Below are 21,675 nucleotides of genomic sequence, written 5' to 3'. Positions count from 1 at the left end.
TCCACATGTAGTGCAATAACTACAGTTCCTCTGCATGGCTCCTGCTGACATGTAAATGCTGGCCTGAGCTATTCAGAGCTACTGGCTTATGCACAATCATTTAGAGAAATCCTTGATACGCATTACTGAAATTCATTGTTGCATGCAGAAGTGTGCATGGGTGTGAACGTATGTGGGTCTGTGTAAATAAATCCCTTCCTGGCCCCTGTAGTGATGTAGTGACCCTGTAGCTGATGCTGTGAAGCAGGAAATCCAATTATACCTCACTTAGCATGCATAACTAAAAATATTATTATTGGTCATAAAATTATCTAGCCCTTTCAAAAATCAAATCCATGAACTATGTGACTGTACTCCTCAGGGTGACTTCACGTTGTGTGAGAAAGTGCTTCCTTTAATTTGTTTTAACTCTGCCTGCATTATTGCAGGCTGCACTTTGTTGTGGGAGAAGGTGGGGCTGAAGTGGCTAATTTTCCTTCTAAAATGTCTGGGAATTTTTGTCTGGGAACAAACTCCTTGAAGTGCACAGAGCTTTCATGTACACTATATGGCATTTCCCAAATCAAAGCAAAGCAACATCTCCACCACCAACAATATCTGCTTTCCAAATGTGCACTAAAATGAAATGTCAACACTTTGATGAACAGCTTCTGTAGCAAAACAGCGTGTATGTGACCAAATGGCAGCAGACCACTGTTTACACGAAAAATCAGCATATTGGAATAAAATTACTCTGAACCGCAACATTCCGTGCTATTTAAAAAAAAAAAAAAGTCCGCATTAGAGCCAATAGCAAGCCACATTATCTTTTAAAACCTTGAGCATACACAGATTCATCATATTGACAAATGAGGTAGACGAGGGTTGAGAAAGATCATCAGTATTTTCTGTGCTCTGAATTCCTCTCCTAAAACTTCAGTTCCAAGGGGAGCACTCGCTCACAGAGCCACAGTGGATAGGCTGAAAACCATGGAGGTTTCAATGACAAGCACCTGTGTTCAGTCCAGTGCTCTGGAGTATCTTCTTTCTCTAGCTGGAGGGATATTTTATCTCCACTAAAATAAATTCTTTCCCTCAATTCAGCAGCGTGGTAATATGAGTGTTGACATGATTTACTTCAATTTTTCCATAAATAGCCTCTGAACATTAACTTCTATAAATGTATTTCAGGACACAGGTCCTTGAGGATGCCTGCACAAGCTTGTTTATTTGTATTTGGAGAGTAGAAAAAAATGTTGTATTTGTGAATTTCCCCATGCTGCTAGTAAACTAGACAAGCTTAATGGTGCAGTAAAAAACATATTAATCAAAATTTCAGGTCGTATTTTTTACATATTGGTAGCAGAAGTTACAAATACGGCAAACAAAATCCCAGTTGAGCCTGAATGCTTGAAAACTGACTGTTTCCTGGTCACTCTCCCTTACTGAGGACAGTCATGCCTCAGAAATCACAGGTGACAATCACAACTGAAAATCTTTTGAACTTTACTTGCAATTCTGAAAAAAAAAATACAACATTGCCTTTTCCTGTGCACTCATGCATACATGCATTTAAAATAACAGCTTGGGATGCAGAGGCATTGGGCTTGGCAGTCTTTGGTATTTAAAGATCCCTTTCCCCTCTCCTAGGTGCACACCTCACCCAGTACAGGCTCTACAAACTACCCCAAAAAATTTTAAACTGCTATTCCAAAATATGTACACCTTATCTCCCATAAAAAGCTGTTACCATTTTTTTCTTAGTCAGCCACGAACATTAAATATCATACAATAAATCTGCTTATTCTGAAAGCTCATGGATTTTATTACCTTGGCAACAAAGTGATCTGTTATAACTGCTTCTTGCTGCCAGTTTTAGAGTTTTCTGTGTCACAGAAAAAGCCATGAGGAGAGGATGAACAGTTAACTGACTCCTTCCCTTATGCTTGCATCATCAGTTTCTACAGATGGAAGAATAGATATAGTGTGAGAATGAGGTCCTTGGTTGCTCAGAACCAGTTGTAGTTAATAGACGAACTGGATTAAAAATAGGGGTTTTTTTCTGTTTTATGACAATCACCAGCAAAATCTGTCAGGAATGGAATTTTATTTTTAATATATAAAAAGAACTTTTTTAATCTGGAAAAGAAAAACAGCATAAAAGAAAAAAATATTTGAACAAAATAAAGTGTTTATTTTTTCACATCCATACTTGGACTTTCATTACCAAATAAGCACCCAAATGTGGTCATCAAAGATTACTTCAAATGAATAAATAAAAAATAAAATCACTTCATTTGGAAACTTACTTTAAGTCTCCCTTTTTCTTAAATGGCTGTGATAATTTGTTGCTTCTTTCCAAAGGGGGAAAATAATGACAGCGATTCAGACAGCTACTGCTTCAGTTCTGTTGTATTGCTGTCACTGGGAGATGAAAATCTCCCACCCAGCACAAGGATGAGATGGAGCCAGTTTCCCACAGAGGCTGTAGCTAAACCCAGTCAAAACCTCCTGCCATGTCAGAGCATACTTCCAGGAAATTCTCCTACTCAAATGGAAAGGAACCTGCAGCACTGTCTTTAAATTGTTGAAGGCAGCATGCCCTGCTGAAAAATATAGCCAAAGCTCGATCTTTCTCTAGAAAGCAGCCATACACAAATGGCACACCAGGGAGTCATATGAAACATTGTGCAGTGGGTTTTGTACCAAACACTACAGGTAAGCAAATATTTTTGTATTTTTTCTGTCAATCCTGCAAATACAGTGTGAACTATGAAAAGCAGTTAAGGCTCTAAGTATGACCATGATTAACAAAAAGACTTGGAGGGAAAACTCTTGTGAGTTACAGCTCAGAAGCCTCATCATGAGCTGCAGTAATAGAACTAATTTATCAAAGTGGGCATTAAGAAACTTGCAGATTTTTTTTGAGTTTACACCAGCCAGAAATTAATATTATTTACTACCCTCACATGGCACTGGTTTCAACTTTATCTATTCTCCCAAACAAAACGAATGGAGACATGTTTTTCTGAATATTTTATGCCATTGAGAGGGAACTACATTTGACTGAATCAAAGAGATTGTTTAAAAAATTTATGATGAGTTTATCAGATATTCAATATTTTTGTGATTTTTATAATAGGAAATAAAAAACCTGATAAAAGAGATGTTGGAGTTTACAAGCCATAATCTACAAAAATAAGGACATTTTTAAGATTAAGGAACGTGGTTTTGTATATTTCTGATAGAAGTACAAATTGCCTATAATTATAATCCAAAAGTACTATTACATGCCATGAAGTAAAGATTAAGTGAAATTAGCATTCCTTTTTTCAAGTTACTTGTTCAGGGCTGCACCTAAGATTGCTTCACTAAAATGCAGTCGAGGTTTGTTAAGTATAGGCTTAGCTTAGGACTGTGCATGAAGTTTCTCAGAACATGTGTGCATTTCCCTGAGTCAAAGCTGCAATCACTACTGGTTTCAGCATGTTCCACACATAAGCTCTGACTGCTTTCCTGGCAGGATTTGGGTCTCCTCTTCCCCAGAATAACAATATTTAGAAGAAAAAGCCAATAAATTTGACTAAGAGAGACTTTATTTTTTTCTTGCCCTGAATGTACAGAGGAGTAAATCACTACCTGAGATTTAGATGTACATGAGACACTTTTCTCCTGTAAGACCTCAAATGCAGATCTAACTAATCAGTTAGTCATTGAACTGCACTACACACCTTTCTATCCTCTTGCCCTCCTCTCTGATTTCTTTTACCATTCCTTTTCTGACAGCTCCTACCTTTTCATACCCTCATTTTCAACATTCATTTTAACACATTATTTCTTGTAGCCCTTACTGGTCAGAAGCAGTTACAGGATCTTACTTTTTCTCACAGCTCAGCTTTCTTGCTTGAATTGTCAGGGTAACCAGGCACTTTTCAATAAATGATCGGTCACTCAGATCAAAATGCTAAATATTTAGACACCACATAATTGATAAAGTGAAACCTAAAGTGTTTGTTTGCTCTCTGCTAATTATTTTAGTTCAAGCAGGCAGACTCAGCTGTCTACATTATTAATTAAACCTTTAAAAATGAGCTAAGGACAGGAAATGTTCTTGCTGTTAGCAGTGCTAAGATTAAGCAGCAGCTCACATTAGCTGTAACATGAAAACCTTTTTTCCAAACTTCACCAATATGAAGCTAAAAATATCATATCAGTTCATATTTCTGAATGGTTTGAAGAGAAGATTAGTAAATGGGAAATGTGTTAACTATTTTTAGGAAGTAAAAGCAATGTTACTAGTTTACTGGTGTTTGTGGCTATCTTTGGCCTGGAGTAGCAAAGATTCATGTTCTCTAAAGTAACATGTTTAAACACTAAAGAGCTTGAAGGTTTTCTTAAAGGAAAATGGAAGGTTTCCTCAAAGGCCATACAATAGCAATATATAATATTCCTCATGCAATTTATACCAGTGATCTACTTCTCTACAGCTATATTTTTGCTATAGGAAAATTATCATTGGTTTTTCTGATCAGGAACACTGTAACGGGATGGAAGCCACAGCAAAAAATCATATTCGTGCTGAAAAGAATTGTGTGAAAATACAATTAACATTATATGGTTTTATATAAATTTTATAGTTTGATTACTGTACTTGAAGTAATGCAAGATCTCTTAGCTGGTATTTACCATGACGACCTGAAACTCCATTCCATTCTGTCAAAAGTTTCACACAGCGCTTGAGTGTTGGTTTGCAGTTTAGGACTAGAAACACTCAAAATTCTCATTTTTGTTAGACACAGGGGGACAGATCCAAAGGGAATGGAAGAGTCTAGTTATAGCTTGTAAAGAGGTGGGATAAACATAAGCACACAGGTCTGTGAACTGAAACTTTTGAGTGCTGCAGAATATAAAGCCTACCACTCTGCTGTGTGTCTCCACAGGACTCTGGAGCCTAATTATAGAGCTGTATGAAAAAGTTCTTCTTGTCAGCAGAACCGGCAGGAGGGGAAAAATAATATTTTTGCACACTCACAGAAGAATAAAATATTTAGGCAGAAAATCATCATTTCTGCAGATGGACACTTACAGAACAAAAATGGGCAATTTTTGTGCAGCTCTGCTTGTCACTAGCATAGCCAGAATACATTTGGTAACAGATTTAAAATCCAACCTAGAATTCTTCAGTCACTGCCAGTGGCAAAATATGCTTCATAGAGTAGTACTGGTTGAGGGTTGCAGGAAAATTCAGGGTGGGGAAGCAGTCCTAAAATGAGCAGTCAGCATTCCACCAAATTTAGCATTGCTGCACTTGCTTATGCCAGCAGAGAATTTGTCGCTTGATGGTTTTGAGTCCTTCTGAGTAAAGGCTAGCCACAAAAGCCTGACGACAATTACAAGGCAAAATGTGAGGATCTGACCCTATTGAGGCAATAAGGAAAGAGATCTAGAAGAGGTATTAAAGAGATGCACAAATTGTTAATTAAAACAGCAGTAAGAAGCTGCTAGTGGCCAATAGATTTTAACTGCTTGCTTTCATTATATTTAAAAAGACACTCTTTAAATGCATGCTTTAAGTGAGAAGAAATATACTTATTAAAAAACTACTCCATGCCCCGAACATTTCACATCAGTAACAAGTATTTTTAGGAGAAATATGACTTGACAGGCTGATAGGCACAATACATGATTCCCAATGGTGCTCAGGTGAGAGCTTCTACCCAGTGTACCAAAAAACTCAGTAACTTAGAACAGCACTTTGTGTGTGTGCTGTGTGACCCTCCACAAAACTGATAGAGGGATTATCCATTTGCATGTGCAGGTCTGTAACACAAAAGGTGAATAATTAACGAGGACTTCTCTTTCTTCCCCTCACTTAGCACCAAGCAGAGAAAAGGGGATCCATCACCGCATGGTTCTCACAATTTCTGCACTCCCTGGCCTGTGTTTGCAGCCGCTCGGTGGAAAGCCTTGCTCTTCAACTCAACTGTAGTGACCTGTACTTTCAGCTTTGGATAAGTGTTTTTCTCTTATGCTTGTTAAATGCAGTGTGAATTTTATGTGGAAGTATTTTTTCTTATTCCTTTTTTCTTTCTTTTCCCTTGGCATCATCTAATTTGGCAGTTCTTGGAGTGCTAGAGAGTCCCTTTAATGTATCTCAAGGCACAAGGACTCTGACTTTACTGCAATAACAGAATACATTTATTTGCTGCCTTTATAAGTGGCAATGGGAACTGATGAAGGATTGTGTTGTCAATACTTTCCTCATCACCTTTGTCTGACATTAGCAATAAAACAAAAATTACAGAAAAGGCAAACCAGGAATACAAATTAAAAAACTAATTTCATGCCAGCCAACATGTGGAAAAACCTCAGGTGATGAGGAAATCAAAGGAAAATGGCAATAAAACAGACTATGCTAAGAAGTAATAATTATAACTCAAGATGCAAATCCAATAATATCTTTATACACAGTAATTAATAAAGGAAAAATTAGTAGAGAGTAAAAAAATCTCCTGTAATAGGACCTTCTGTTAATAATCTGACAAAGTGTATGTTTTAAAAAATGAAAAGAATTCCTATGTCTCTTAGTTTTCTTAAAATCTGGCCTATATTATAAAGTAAAACAACTCTGTGTTTAGTGTGCTTGATGCTGGAAGCTGATTCTGTTCTGTTTAAATTTTATTTTCAAGTTAACAGATGAAGTTTTTCGCAGCCAATTCAAAGGAAGCCTCAATAGAAGGTAAACCTTTGTATTTTCTTTTCTGTTGCATCATTACAATTCTAATAAACCCAGAAATAATAACAAAAAGTCCAAAATCACTGTCTTGCATATGGCTATTTACAGTCTGTTTTTTTCCACTGCAAAATATTCCAGATCTTATTATACCACCTACAGGTAGTTTTTAGATAAACTCTTGGGATCCCCTAAGCTTTTCAGTTACTCTACTGTAGGTTTCAAAGAACAAGTGTGTCCATTATTGATTTTAGAGAAGTTTCTCATAACTGACACTGCTTTAACTTTAAAGCAATTCTCAGAAAAAAAGCCTGCTATTTTTTTTTTAATCTTAGAGAATACATGAAACTAGCATGCCATTTTTGCTATAGACATTATCTTCAATAAACATTGCACGAGTTCAACTGGTTGTATTTTCTCATATGCCAGCTTTTCTTTGATGCTGAATGTGACATATGAAACTACTAATCATTTTCTGTTGAAGCAAAATAACAAAAACCTATGATAATTTTTTCTTTCTCTCACACATTATTCTCATTCACAAATCCTATAATCCTATATAATCATGCACATATTGTTTATAATGTCAACATATTTTTGTAAGCTTTAAAAGAAATCCTTGGCAAATTCCTTTACATTCCTTTACAATTAAAGTTGTGTTGCTTCAAAGGAACTATTTTGCAAAGACTGACAGAGAAAGAATCTTGATAGTAATTTATGGATACTTAATGAAAACTTACAGAGATAACAGACATTAAGTAATGACCTTTCAAGTGCAGACTCTTTACTGCTTCTATACACTTAATGCTTCCCAATTTTCTCAACCTGTATTTATTTTCTAGGGAAGAACTTTGGGTTTTGCATGATTTGAATCAATCAGTCTGTCTTGCTTCTAATTTGTAGGAAATATGCAAGAATTTAATCCAAATTCAACTGAATTGCTCTGCTTTGATGCTGCTTATTTTCTCTAGTTGTTGATTAATATGCCCCTTGTGCAAACGTCTTCCTCCTACCTGATGCCTTCAGTAATGTCTCAATTCGTTGCTGATGACATTCAAATTTCCTCCAGAGATGCCTTCTGAAGTCACAAACAGAGGATTATGCCCATCAGTGAATGACTCAGGCACAAAGTGATTGATAAGACAAATAAATACTTAGATCTTAGCAATCAGTCAGTTGTGATATGCAAAGGGGAAAACAAAACTGCAGACATTTCAGCTATATATCATGTTTTCTAAATTATCTTTATATTCCAATGGCCCTCTTAATAAATTATTCTCCCTGGTTGTCTGATCTGTAATACATTTTCAATTATGAGTCTTCACAAACATGTGACAGTCTTCCTCAGTCTGAAGCTGTTTCAATGTCCAAGAAATATCTTCCAAAGTCCAAACAGAGGAAATACTACACAGCTGCTTTTGAGTTGAAAAGCTGTGCACACACACATCAGAGAGACTTTATGACATCAGAGAAGTCATGGCTTTATTCCCAGATTCCCTGAGCTGAGTTTTATGTAAGCAGCAACAATACATGACACGGCATATGTTAAAGAGGAATAAGAACATTTTGAGCATCTTGCACAGCATGAGACTGAGAAATCAGGACCTTGTATCACCTCAGATGTGCAAAAGTCAAAAGCCAAACAAAGAATAAGGTGATAATACAAGAGTGAGTAAATTATTTATTTTATTTTTTTTTTTTTTTTTTTGGAATGACAAAGGAAATAAAAAATTTTAATTAAGAGAACTTATCTATTAAAATAATGTCATGTGAAAGTCCATATGCTTGTTTTTAATTAGTTTTGATCTGCACGAGGTTTTGGTAACCTCAAGAATAAGTTAATTTAGAAAAGGGGTCTAAGTAGAACACATTTCAGAAGCAATGGACTGCTGCTACAGTTTTCATACAAATATTCAATGCTACATTTTGTAGCTTTTATATGTGATCATTGCACATGTCACAGCGTTGCAGATAGCATCTTGGGCTTTTTTCCTCGGGTGGGAGGTGATCTTGAAGACATCTGTACGTGATCATGGTAGCATGGATGTGAAACACAGAAGTCTTTCCTTAGCTAAAAGCTCTTCAAAGGTCATACAGAACAGCAAAAAAAAAAAAAAAAGGAAGTCCTTGAGTTAAGCCATACATTCTTTGATTCAGGGTCCATTTTTTGTTTACAGCCCTCAGTGCAACACAATCTTGATTTATGATTATTGTGCCTATTTGTCACAATGATTATAAGGTTTATAATGGAATAAAGGACCTTGATAATAAAAAATCATCTAGGTCAATCGAGTTCTAATCTAAATAATATTTAGTATAGACTTGTGATGTGAATTAGATGGGTAAGGCAACTACATTTCAAAGTGACAGATACATTTTTTTTAAATATATGTAAGAAGATATATGTACAAATTAAAGTAAAAAAGAAAAATCTAAAATTTATATATAAATTTGTTAAACTATACATCAAAGTAACCTATACAGTAGGTAAAGAAATATACTTGGGAGGGGAGGGGGGGATTGGTTTTTAAAGTGCCACTATACATACAAAGTTTAATATCATTAATTTGGTCCAGAAAGAGAGTTTTAGTACAATATACCAAGAAATGAATGCTTATAGGAAAGAAATTAGCAAGCATAGGAAAAACAAAAGTAATGGAATTTTAATTCATTCTATGTCCAGTAGTTTAAAGGCATTTTTGTTCCAGCCATACTGAAATTCTTATATAGGAACAAGACAGTTCCTGAAGTTGTCAGTATTTTCTGTTTCCTCCATTCTGTATAGCTTGCCCCCCATCCAAGCCATCACAAGAATAAATGTAAAGATAAATAATAATCATAATTACATTGCAGTAATATGAGCATCATGAAGTTGAATGACCTCATCAGACCAACAGTGATGAATATCACCAAGTGTTCCAGCCTGCCCAGATTAGTTTCTTGGAGTGTCTATAAGACTTAGCTTTTGGAAAATGTTCTCTGTGAGAACCACCTCAGAAGAAGAGGTAAAGCATATACTGTGACTTTGTTGACTCATTTTGGTGTGGTTTTGTACATTACACTTCAAGTCTATGCAGAAAACTGTGAATAACCAAGAGTAAATGGCATATGAAAGTCTATGGAGTAAGCTAAAGGGAGCAATGGGTCATCTTTCAGAACATATAATATATGTGTTCTTAAACAGTTAATAATTCATCACCTTTCCCAAAAGTAAATTTCTGTTAATATCCTTCCCATTTACCATTTCGTTTTGAGGGCACATTTGTGGGGAGAACGTTGCAGCAAACATTTTCTGAATATGTCTCTTCATGGCTGAGTAAGAATTACAACTTTTAAAGTTCAGTGCGTGAATATCTTCCCAAAATATTATTATAAGGGCGTTATGCTTTTAGATCATCTTCTTCTGTTACTATGACCAAGCAAGCTTCATTTACCTGCTCATCTGTGCAGTCACTACTCCTGGTTGAAGGCATATGAGGGGAGTTACTACCTATAGCAGGAATGTCACAGCCACAGGGCAACAGCCATCATGTACTCAATCAAGACTATAAGCCCAACAAAAATAAAATGGGATCTGTGAATTCTTGCAAATTGATGCTATTTGATAAGGGAAGACACCCAAAAGACTGGTCTAATACTATGCCTACATCAATTACAAAGTAGTACATTTAGCCTTGATCAAAATGATTCAAAGGCTAGGAGTCTCCAAAAATATAGTAACTTTTTAACTATTAAAACTGAACAATTTTCACTCAGAAGGAGGCTGAAGCCAAAGTCTCTGTATGTTGAGTGAAAAGTTGTCATTCCTTACCCCTCTCTGGAACTGCAGTGAACTACCTGCAAAATTTGTCTGCTTTTAGTTTCAAAAGCTGAAGGTTCTCCAAAGACAGCATCATATTTTAACACGATTTACAAGAAAACCTTTAAGAGCATGTTGAAAACAGAAATTCCCAAAAGAGCTTTCTGATGGATGGAAAGAGTTGGATGTATTTTCTATTTCTAGGTGTGGGAATGGAGAAGAGTTATCAATTTTTCCCAAGACTGACATGTAAGTTCAGTCCTGAAGGAGATGTAAAGAGGTGAGCTATGGTGGTGTGATAGTACATGACAGCATGCATCATTCTGATGTAACCTCATGGCTCTGTAAGCTTGAGAGTTGGGCTGAGTGGATGACTACATAGAATAAGTATGAACATGTTGTGATCAGGAACATCAGCTGTAGCTTGGATAGAAATTCTAATGTTTTATTACAGTCACAACACAGAGAATCTGACATAGTATTTCCTTGTTACATATCCACTTGCACCATCTTCAAATTGATTTGTTGCCTTTATGAAATACAGTGAGAAATCATCCTGAACTTCCTTTTAGAAACCAGCACATGAGCAAAGATCAAATTTTCTTATGGGTCACACACTTAGAGATATTTTCATAAATCAGCCAAGAAATTAATTATAAAAACAAACAGATTACATTTCCTTCCACTAACTAGAAAATGTTACTGTTGCTGCTATTCCAGCTTGCAAAGACACAGAATCATTGCTCTTCAATATATATGTGTGTGTATAAACACATCTATACATACATACACACACATTGTGAGGTTTTCAAATCTTTAAGAAAAATAAGAACATATTTATCTTATAAGGTTTTAACAATTTCATAATTTGCAAACCCATTTCCTAATGGAGTGTTTTTGATCAAAATCACTCAGGACATAAGAATCTGTAGGGACCCCATCACTTCCAGAAAGAGCACTTTTCCCTTGTAAAGCACTAAAAAGTTGGTAATTCAGGGTGTAACAGACCCTGAAAAAAGCATCGCAGAAATCATGAACAGAAGGAAGAAAATATACTGTGAAGCACCTACCAATATAGTATTTGCAACCAAATGTCTATTTCACATTGATTCTCAGGGCATTAAGAATGCACTATAAATTGTGGTGGATTTTATTTAGCATTTTAGAGCACAACAAATTGTTCAAATGATTGCAGTTGTTCTGAAAATGAGAGAAAGTGCAATGCAGAATCTTTAGCAGGAGTATAAGGAGGGAGTGGACCAACAGTGGCAAATTTTGCAGTACATTTGTAGGAACTAGAATCTGTATTGCAGGCTACAAGCAGAAAGACAAAATCAGTCAGAAGAACTATTGTTTTATCAATGCCACTGAACTAATTACCTCAGATGGCTCAATACCTTTGTATGTATACTCTTAACATACAGATTTCTATGATGTCTTTTGTAAAGACTTGCATTAATTATTTAAAATAAGTATTTCTATCATTAACCTAATCAGAAAATTTCCGGTGTGTTGAATTGTTCAGTGGAACAATTTTTTTCTATATTTCTAGAAAATCAGATTAAGCCATTTTGAACATACCAGATTTACAAGAAGCAGGAAAGAAATCTGGATCTCAGACTGTCATTTAAAGCATCATGCTTTTAACCTCCTCTTTCCATACAGAGCTCTTTACCTTTACTGACACCCTCTGGTCCCTATGCCTAAGTCAGGTTTGAATTCATTCCAGCACTCCTTCAAAAATTTACTCTCCAAATCAATATTTTGTGGAGCACAGATCTAGACATTTTCTGAAACTCCCATAAATCATATCACTGGTTCCCCAATAGTTCACCATGTCAGCAACTTATTTAGGGGACTCAAGCAAATTTGCCAGTCACGACCTTCCTGTATTGAATCTGTGCTAGCAGTCCTCCAAGATATGCATTTCTTAAAGTTGCCCTTTATTATTTTCTAACAGCAGAGCTCTTAATCACACTTTTATCTTAGCTGCTATGATATTTTTCCTCAAGACCTCTTCTCAAAGTTACTTTCTTTCAAATTGTCAAGTAGAACTCAGCCAGTGAGATGTTTTTATTTTCTCTTTTTATTCTTAGTACATTTGCCCTTGTTGTAAAATGAAATCACGATCCCTTCTCCCGATATTTTTACCTAGAATTCAAAATATGACCTTCAGCTTTCCATTGACCAAAAAAACTAAAACCTACACTTTTTATCTCCCAACTATCCCTAGCTATCTTCCCACTTTCATGTCATGCTCTGCAAGTTCTGACTTCTTTTGCATGGGCATTTGCTTTGTAAGTGTATGAAACAGAAGTGCTGCATGTTCAATAGTCCACTTATAAAACTACTTTGCTGTTATCCCCTTCAAGAGTGCTTAACACTTCACAGTCCCTAATATATTTGTTGTCTTCTGAAACTTCATCTTCTTAACCACATCTTTTAAATATTCCCATAGTGTATCAACAGTAAATCTTTGCTGAAGGCCACTGTACATATAACACTCCTCAGTTACAATAGTTCACATCTCAGTTTTCTGTCTTCCTTCCAGCATACCTCAAACTAGTAAACAAGAGTTTGTGTTTTACCTCACAACAAGATAGACAAGGGGTTTGAGGGAGAAGGTTGGGGTTTTTCTTGTTTTCTTTTAGTTTTACTTGAAACTTTGTAGGTAAGTGTTATAGTAACTGGATTCAATTTATAAAATATATTTTTAGAAATTCTACTAGAGCATTGGATCGCTTTTTTAAGCAATGGTCCAGTTATTGCTAATTCTTTCAATAACTCTGGTAATAATATTAATCAGAATGAACCAAACTTGTGCTATTGATTCTCATAAAGTACTTCTGAAGAAGTGGTATTACGACTGAGCAAGAATTAAAGGCAGTTTTATTAACTGGAAAATTTCATTCAGATTTTAATTATCAGGAATCCTCCCATAGCTTTTGGATAATAGTGAATGTATAATTTATTTATAGTTTAAACTTCAGTATCTCATCAACAGTTCACTGAAGTCTAGGAAAATGCTGGAACACCTCAAAAAAACCTCTGGCACAAGTTCCTTCATTTAAGAAACCAAAACCAACAAAAATTGTGTCATTCCAAGGAAGCATTACTTTTTAAACAAAAAAAAAAAAACCAAAACAAAACTTTGAAAAAAGTTTAAGCTGCATTTCTGAAATATTGCAACACAGAATTCTAAGTCCTAAGTACTCACATTACATTATCTTGTCTAACTTCTGTTGCAGGAAGTTTCTGAGCTTAACAGATGTGCAATTGAACATCTGAAGAAGTACATATACAGTCATGGAATTTTTTTTTTTTCCTAATTTAAAAAATCTTAAAAAGATAGTTTCATGCTCTGTCGCAATAACTCTCGGTTCATCTTCTAGCCAGTTCACAGACATTCCACATAGTCTTATTAACTGCCCTTACATCAGAGACAAAAAATCGGTGCATCTTTATGTAATTCCATCTCCTCTGCCTGTCAGCAAAGAAGAGTCCTGGCACTGCACTTTTCTAATTCCAGAGATAACTGTTTATCCCAAAGCCAAGTATCATTCAAAACTCCAAAACAACACAACTTTCAGTGCACCGCTATAAACTCAATATGCTGGGTTACTTCCTGATTCAACCTCAAGCATTAGCATGGTAGCTCTCCCAAATACAAAAAATTAGCACATTTGCATAGGCATTCCTTCTCTGGAGTATGTATTTGTACTAAAAGCCTCTCATCTCTCTTCACAACTCATTCACTGCAGCAGTTTGCTCCCCAGTTAAACGACAGGAAGCATATAGCAGATCATAGTAATCTCTGCTTCAACTTTTCTGCTCAATTATGACAATTTCAATGTAAGATTCAAAACAAAAAAGTAAAACACATAAACCTGCAGCCCAAAATCGGGATCTCTCACCGTTGCCGGCTTCACAGTAGACTGCTCACAGAGACGCTGCGATAGATACTACAACAAATAATCTGCATACACTCCAAAGTCTAACCAGGGAAATCAGTGCCTGGCTGGAGGAACGGCAAAGACACTTACCGCTGCTGTGGCACCGTCTCTCTCGCCCTGACTCTCAGTCTCTCTCTCCCATCCTCCTGACAGCCTCAAATATAGCAGTCCCTTATGTTGCTGAGCCTGGGGGAGCAGAGGATTGCAGAGTTGGGTTTTTTCCCTTTTTTTTCTCTCTTTTTTTTTAAACCATCCAGAGGTAGTTCTCCAGACCCGACCGCTTCTCCGCCTCGGCTCGCTGAGTGATGGAGAGCCGCAGGTGAAGGCATCCGCGCCGAGGCTCCCGCGAGCCCCTCCCGGCCCCGCCGTGCCCCCTCCCGGCGGGGGGACCGAGGCGCCTCCCCCGGCTGCTCCCGGGGGGCGGCGGAGGCTCTGCCCGCCCCTGCCTGCACGCGTGCGGATGTATAGATGTTGTGGATGTGTGTTTATGCGAGTGCCATCTCACACCGCCGCTCGCCCCTACCCCTAAGCGCGCAAGGACCCCCCTCCTCCCGCTCTCCTCCTCCTCCTCCTGCTCCTCTCCACCTTCCTCCCCGATTCTCCTCTTCACTCCTCTGCCCCGGAGCATGAAGGCAAGAGGGCAAGTTGGCGAGTGCTGTGCTCTGATCTCCTGCTCCTCCTCGAACCCAAGACACCAGCCTCTTCCATCCACCACTTTCTGACCCCATCCTCTCCTCCCTCCTTCTCATCCCCTTCCCCATCCTCCTTCCAGGTGGATTGATTTTTTTTTTTTCTTTCTTTTATTTTTTTTTAAACGCGATTTACTCCTCTCCAGCGGTTATGACCCTCCCTCCTACCCCCGCGCTCTGCAGCCGGAGCCGGGAGCCCGGGAGCCACGGCTGCTGCCCGCACCGCACCGCAGCGCACCGCAGCGCATCGCAGCGCATCCTCTCCTCCTTTACACCGCGGCTGCTCCGGCTGGAGGCACACCCGGGGCGGCCAGCGCTCGGCCGGCACCCAGACCGCCGCGGCTCCGGCAGCCGCATCTCCCGCTGCTCGCTTCCCCGCCATGCCCCCGTTCTCGGCTGCATCCCCGCCCGCAGCCGGCCCGGCCCCGCCGAGCGCCCCCGCCCGCCCCGCGCAGCCCCGGGCACGGCTGCCGGCGCCGCCACATCGGCCCCCGGGCGGGTCCTCCTCGCATCCACCCACACATCCAGCGCGTTCCCACTCTTCTGCCTCTCCTTAATGGCTGTCCTCAGCATCCAGGCTGATTCTAATTCTTCCTTTCTTTTTTTTTTTTTCTTTTTTTTTTTTTTTTTTTTTGTGGTTTCCCCCCTGTGGCAATGGCAACTTGTGCTATAAAATTTAATGCTTTTCTGGCCTTCTGTTCTTTTCTTTCATTGCGTTTTTCCCCCCTTTGCCTTCCACAAGTAGTTAGGACTCTTTTTTAACTTATGCGTTGAGTAATTATTGCATAATTCCTGTTCTCTGAGAATTTTCTCTGCTTCAGTGATTCCATTTCAATGGTTTATGCTTTCTGAACCTCTGTGGTCTACAAATATCTGTGTGAGTGCACGTGTGTGTTTGCATTTTTCTTTATTATCTTTATTTTTTTTCTATCCCAGGTAGTTTCTGGCCAATTTTCAAAAACTGACCCTTTTGTGCTTTAGATTCAGGAGAACAAAGATTTTGGATTAATTCTGGAATTTGCTGGGGGTCCTTACACAACTCTGGTCTCAAATTGGCAATACTAATATGAGTTTTTCTCTGTGTCTTTTGCTTGTCTCTTATATTGAAGCCTCTAGCAAGATAAGTTCCTGCTCTACTCCACCACAATCTACTCACAAGATTGTGAGATGTTTTATGCCGTGTATGTTCAGTGTTTAGTGCATGGACAGTGAGTTATGATCAGCATAAATAGTACTTTGTTACAGTACTGTTATTGCAATACACTTCAAGTCAACCTAGCTGCATTTTGCATATCTGGTCTAGTTGTCTGACTATCTGTCAATTAACACCTTAATCTCTCTATCTTAGTGTCTGCAGTGGACAAGTAAACAGCGGGTGCAGCACATCTGCAGTCTGAGTCACTTATGAGCTCTTTTCTTATTTGTTTTGTACTTCTTTTCATTCAATCTCTTCTTTTAAACAGAACATATTTTCTTTTTCTTTCCCACATGGGAACTGCTCCACTATCTCAGCTGTACCATTACTATTGGGATATTTCACTGTACTTTCTTGACCAGTTGCAGAATGTAAGATAGGGAGTGAATTTTGAAGAAGAGAATTAGCTGCACAAATTTCTCCCCCTCATTTGGGTCTGCAACAGTGCTGGAGGTGTATATTTAGAGATAATGAAGGCTTATCTTGCTCTTCCCCTTCCATTTATGAGAAGGTCTTTCAGGCACCTGGAGGACAGTATTTGAAAATAGTAGTTTTTGAAAGGTGTACGTTGGCCCTCTTTTAGTATGCAGCTGTATTATTTTAGTGGCAACCACTATATTTTGTCCTCCCCTAGAACATCTGGAGAGACTCCTCATGGCTTTATAATTAGAGTTAAAAGAAAATTTTCTAGGGGGATAAGCAGAATTGTGTGTAAATTTGATGCATAATTCTTCAGGCCTTCGGCAAACGGCAGAAGATTCAGAGCCTATCATGAAAGCTTTCAGTTATAGCAGATAATTAACAAACTGGAGACGTTAGCAATGGAAAGAAGTTGCTGCATAAAATTAAAAATAAAATCCCAAGCTCTGGGGACTTAAGCCTCTTAAATTTTCAGAAGTGCAAACAGATGACATCTGGTCCAACATAAAGACTGGGATAAAGTTAACCTATTTGAAAAAGTTTTGAAGCAGCAGAATGAAACATGTTTTGTACCACAGCTTTATAGCATGCCACAATGGTCGTTTTGATTTTGTAAGAGAAACCTGTAAATTGAATGTATTGTTTCATTGAGCAATGGCCTGAGAGGATGACAGAACTGCACTGCAGTTGGTCCAACACCTTAAGGATGATGAGGCCATTCTGTTACTTGGTGAACAGCATCATTGTAAATTTCCACTGCTGCCTGGTTGAAGAGAAAATTATCTGGGTCCAATACATTTTGATACATGTAGGTATGGGCAGTATGTTGCTACTGAAATAGTGATCATCAAAGAGCCAAATAGCAATGCTGTGGTATTAAATTATTGACAGGAGGGGACAGACTGAGGGCTCCCTTATTTCTGCAGAAGCCACAAACTCTGGAAGTGACAAGTGTGTGTCTTAACCCTATATCAGACTTGTTCATACACTGATGTTCCACTGAGTGTTACTGGTTTTGTGAAGAACTGATTTAAAATGAAAGCAGAGGAACAGGTTCTTAAAAATCAATCTCCTGGCTGCTGCAAGAAGCAAGGATGAACAGATCATCAGAGGGGATTCCTCTTTTCTGTTCATGCTTTGTGCAAGGGCAGTACAGTTTTGAATTTCCAGAGTCAGAATACAGATGAGAAGGGATTTGCAGATTCTTATTTTCTCCTGGCTTTCCTAACCTTATGAGGGACATGCCTAGGTAAGCTGTTATGAAATACAATGCATTGCTTTTGATGCGGTGATACAGCTACTAGTTAATATGCTGAGAAAAGCAAAACCATAATTTTCCTCATTCCTTCCAGCTTGATCTTCAACATATGCACAGGAAGGATCCAGTGTCCCCTGGAGTCTGATTTTACCTTCTACAAAGATGGAGCAAAGTTCTTACTGCACATGGGAGCAGAATGCACAGAAGAGTAAAGAGTGGAGAAAGAACAGATCTGTTTACCACTGCAGCTATCCCATGGTAACATGAGCTGTTGTGATGGGGAACTAGCTGGGGGGTGTGCTGATCCATAATACTTAAAGCAGAGGAAAAAAGACAAGGGAAATGAGATGTTCTCTGAGCACCACAGAATTTTAAAAAATAACAACCCATAATTAAAGCTGAATATTCCAGCAGCAATGAAAACTCAATAGCAACAAAGATAAAACCCCCTATCTCTCTAACCCATATCTCCAAAGAGCCATGAGCACAAAGGATGAAAAAACTGCCCTCTACTGAATTACAGAATGGTCAGAGTCCATGACTGCTGAATGCAGAACAGGACTAGATACTAAATTTAGTTTCCTAACTTCTATTTCAATACCTAAATATAAATGGCCTGATTTCTTTTTCAAGGATGTTGAACAGTTCCAGATTCCTCTGATTTATGTTGCTACTTAGAGAAAAAAAAGAATTTTTTGTCTAAGTATCTAACAATAGGACGCAGAATTCTGCCCTTACAGACCAGAGGTTTGCAGCCTACTTTGTAAAATAATTGGATGCCATTGTACCTTCCTAAGATGGATAGAGCTGCAAAAGAAAATATTTATTCTGTGTTTTCCTACTAATGAAGGAAATGAGGAGCAGAATTCCCATGGCCCTGTGTGCAGTAGCAAATATTTGGGTTTTTTCTCTCCCTCCCATCCTAAGTTCAATGGAAATACACTAGGAGAGAGACTTAATGTGGGAAGCATCCTTGTCATTGCAAACCTTCTTTGAAGTATAGTACAGTTATAACTACACTAGTAGTGAATTAAGCTTTTCATTATTTTTAAATGAACCTTCAGTCCTCAGTGATTTTTTGTTTCCAGATGTAATGGAAATCTAGAATTTGTGACATAGACAACTTATGTATCCAACAGTATATGACATTATCTTCTATTTCAGAAGATTTGTAACTCTGTGAAAGAAGTACTAGGAAGAATAGAAGTTCCTGTCATTTTCAGACCTTCAGTGCTTCCTGGACAGTCACTCAAGCATTTCAGAGTGACACAAGGGAAAAGGGGAAATGTGGATTGTTACACAATGTACAAGACCATACAATAAATAATTTAATGCATAAGTAAAGCTGAATAACCCTATCCCCAAGAAACCTGAGTGACACTATTATCAAGTCTTTATTTGGTGAAGCATGTAAAACTGAATTTGTGAACTCATCTGAAAATAAAAACCAAACATACCAAACAAGCCTTTTTACAAACAAAAACAGAAAAGGGGTGGGAGAGAAGTAAAACTTTAGAAATCACGTCCTTGAGTCTGTGAAAATCTCAGATTAGATTGTTAGTGTCAGTGTCCCAGAAGGGCTGACAATTCTACTTTGCTGTGTTTCTCAAAGAAGAAAGGATTTGACCAGGAATGTCTGAAATTGAGAGTTTCTGTTAGCTGTGATTAAAATGGCACAAATCACCATTTCCCAGTTTGCCTAGTTACCCTACCTGCAATGCCCTTTACCCACCCCCACCCCCACCAAAAGAGGATTAGATTCATCATTTGACTTTGATTTTGATGGTTTATCTTTTATACGACAGTTTACTGGCAATAGTGTATCTGGAGTGCCCTATATGAAAATAATACAAAAGAAAGCTTGAATTATTTCTTCAAGTTATTCCTTCAAGTACGTCTGGAATAGCCTGCTTGACTCCTTTATTAATATGCTGAGTACCTGATAAATCTAGGTATGTGAAGATGGCATTAACTTAATAAAATAAATTGATCTCATCTAATAACAAATTTTATTGGTGGTGACTTGGCAAGTGAAAGCACAAATGAAGATGACTTTGAAACCTTGAAATGTTTTCTGAAGAAAGTGCAATTACTCAGTGATCTTTTATCTTAGGAACAAAATACTAAATAAATTGAACTAAGGTTATAACATATAATTAATAACATACATATATACAGGTTTTAGTGTAACCTACAGAACATTAATTACAGCACTTATTTCACAGCTGTTCTAGGAAAGCTCAAATAAAATGTGTCTACAATTAAAATTGAATATATACTGAGTTCATTAACTTAACAGCTGCACCAATAACCAATACCAAGGAACACAGCCTACTTTGTTAATGTCTTGATACCATCTGCAACATTCAAAACTATTGGGTTTTAAAGCAGATGATGTCTTAGTAGTATTGTGATCACAGCTATCACAATATGCTTACACATGCTACTAAAGTGAATTGATCTGTTTCAAGGGAATTACAAGGGTTATGAGCTGAGCTGCACGACAATTTCCTAAACACATTTGTGGTGGCTAGAAAGTCAAAACCAGAGGTTCTTGGTGGCTTCTTCCCAATTCTTATGTCCTCAAACATTAATTTCACTTGTGTCCAAACAAGCAAAATTCAACTTTAGAGCAAAAATATGGGGACTGAATTAATATAGGAAACTTTTATGCTATCACTTACTTTTCAATGTTTTGACATAAAAATTCTGTCATTTTAACCCATATTTCAAAGTGTAACTTCCAGCTTTAAAAAGAAAAAGGAAACCCACATGCACAAAAAAGAGAAACAAAACAACAAAAACAAAATCCAAAAAGCCCCAAAACACCCCAGAAATCCTAACATATAGAGAACCATACAGACATTAAAGAAAATGTACTAGATTTTTAAATCTGCTACACAAACTATTCTAACATAGGCAATAATAGGTGACATAGCAGGCATAAAATTGTACCCCAGAAAGGTGTAATTCCATTTAACATGTACAGCAGTTGATTTCAGCATCTGGTTCTCTTCCAGGCCTTGGTTTGGTATGTGAACTTAATCCATTCTATTTGCTCCTTTGAATATTGACTAGCAGTAGTTTTACTAGTATTACAGTCTGTCGCTGCAATGTTTAAGTTATATCCTTACACATTTGAGAACTCTCTGTCTCTATCATTCTTTCAAATTTTCAATACAAATTCTACTTTACCATTATTATCTCCCTGCCTCCTTTCCTCATTTTGTTCTTTCATACTTTTCTTTTCTTTTGCCCATAATTTATGACTTGTGTAGCTTTCACAGCTCTAACCTCTGTGTTCCTTATGTTCCTCTACCCAGAGTCCATTTCCTTGTTTCTTAATTGCACTCTCTTCCCCATCTTCAACGTTCTCGTACTCCCTCAGGTTTCTTGTCCCAATCTGCTCCTCCCCTCAACAGTTGTCTCTTGCCATCTGTTTTTTGCCCTTGACTCAGATGTTGTGATGCTTTTTTTCCATATTTCCTGTGCTTCCATGTCACTTGAGCAGCACTGAAGAAATAACCTATAGCTCTAGGAAAATAGGCCATTAATTAGTTTACAGGTTCACATCCTATGGACTGAATTAACTGGCATTGAAATTCAGGAAGAGTCTTCCTTGATCTTTGTAACTGTGTTCTGGACCATA

The 21,675-nt window shown here is 37.7% G+C and overlaps 1 protein-coding gene and 1 long non-coding RNA gene across 7 annotated transcripts in view; one reads left to right on the top strand and one right to left on the bottom strand.

Annotated features, from left to right (window-relative positions):
* CNTN5 (contactin 5) overlaps positions 1–15,195 on the bottom strand; it is a 619,341-nt gene extending 604,146 nt beyond the window's left edge. The window contains exons 1-3 of one of the 6 annotated variants that reach the window (XM_074535151.1): positions 15,050–15,195; positions 14,555–14,650; positions 7,726–7,790 (exon numbers count right to left, since the gene is read on the bottom strand). The gene's annotated coding sequence lies outside the window, so the exon portion shown is untranslated. The other 5 variants (XM_074535149.1, XM_026790742.2, XM_005482597.4 and 2 more) reach the window with 5 other exon arrangements.
* On the top strand, positions 14,954–20,216 carry LOC141728193 (uncharacterized). Its single transcript, XR_012578995.1, has 3 exons — positions 14,954–15,236; positions 18,121–18,284; positions 19,191–20,216. It is a non-coding gene; the product is annotated as an uncharacterized LOC141728193 (long non-coding RNA).
* The last annotated feature ends 1,459 nt before the right edge of the window (positions 20,217–21,675 follow it).

The sequence above is a fragment of the Zonotrichia albicollis genome, chromosome 2 (genome assembly GCF_047830755.1).
Source record: "Zonotrichia albicollis isolate bZonAlb1 chromosome 2, bZonAlb1.hap1, whole genome shotgun sequence".
Classification (NCBI taxonomy): domain Eukaryota; kingdom Metazoa; phylum Chordata; class Aves; order Passeriformes; family Passerellidae; genus Zonotrichia; species Zonotrichia albicollis.
Note: the sequence above shows the minus strand (reverse complement) of the source record. Positions and strands in the feature narration are given on the sequence as shown.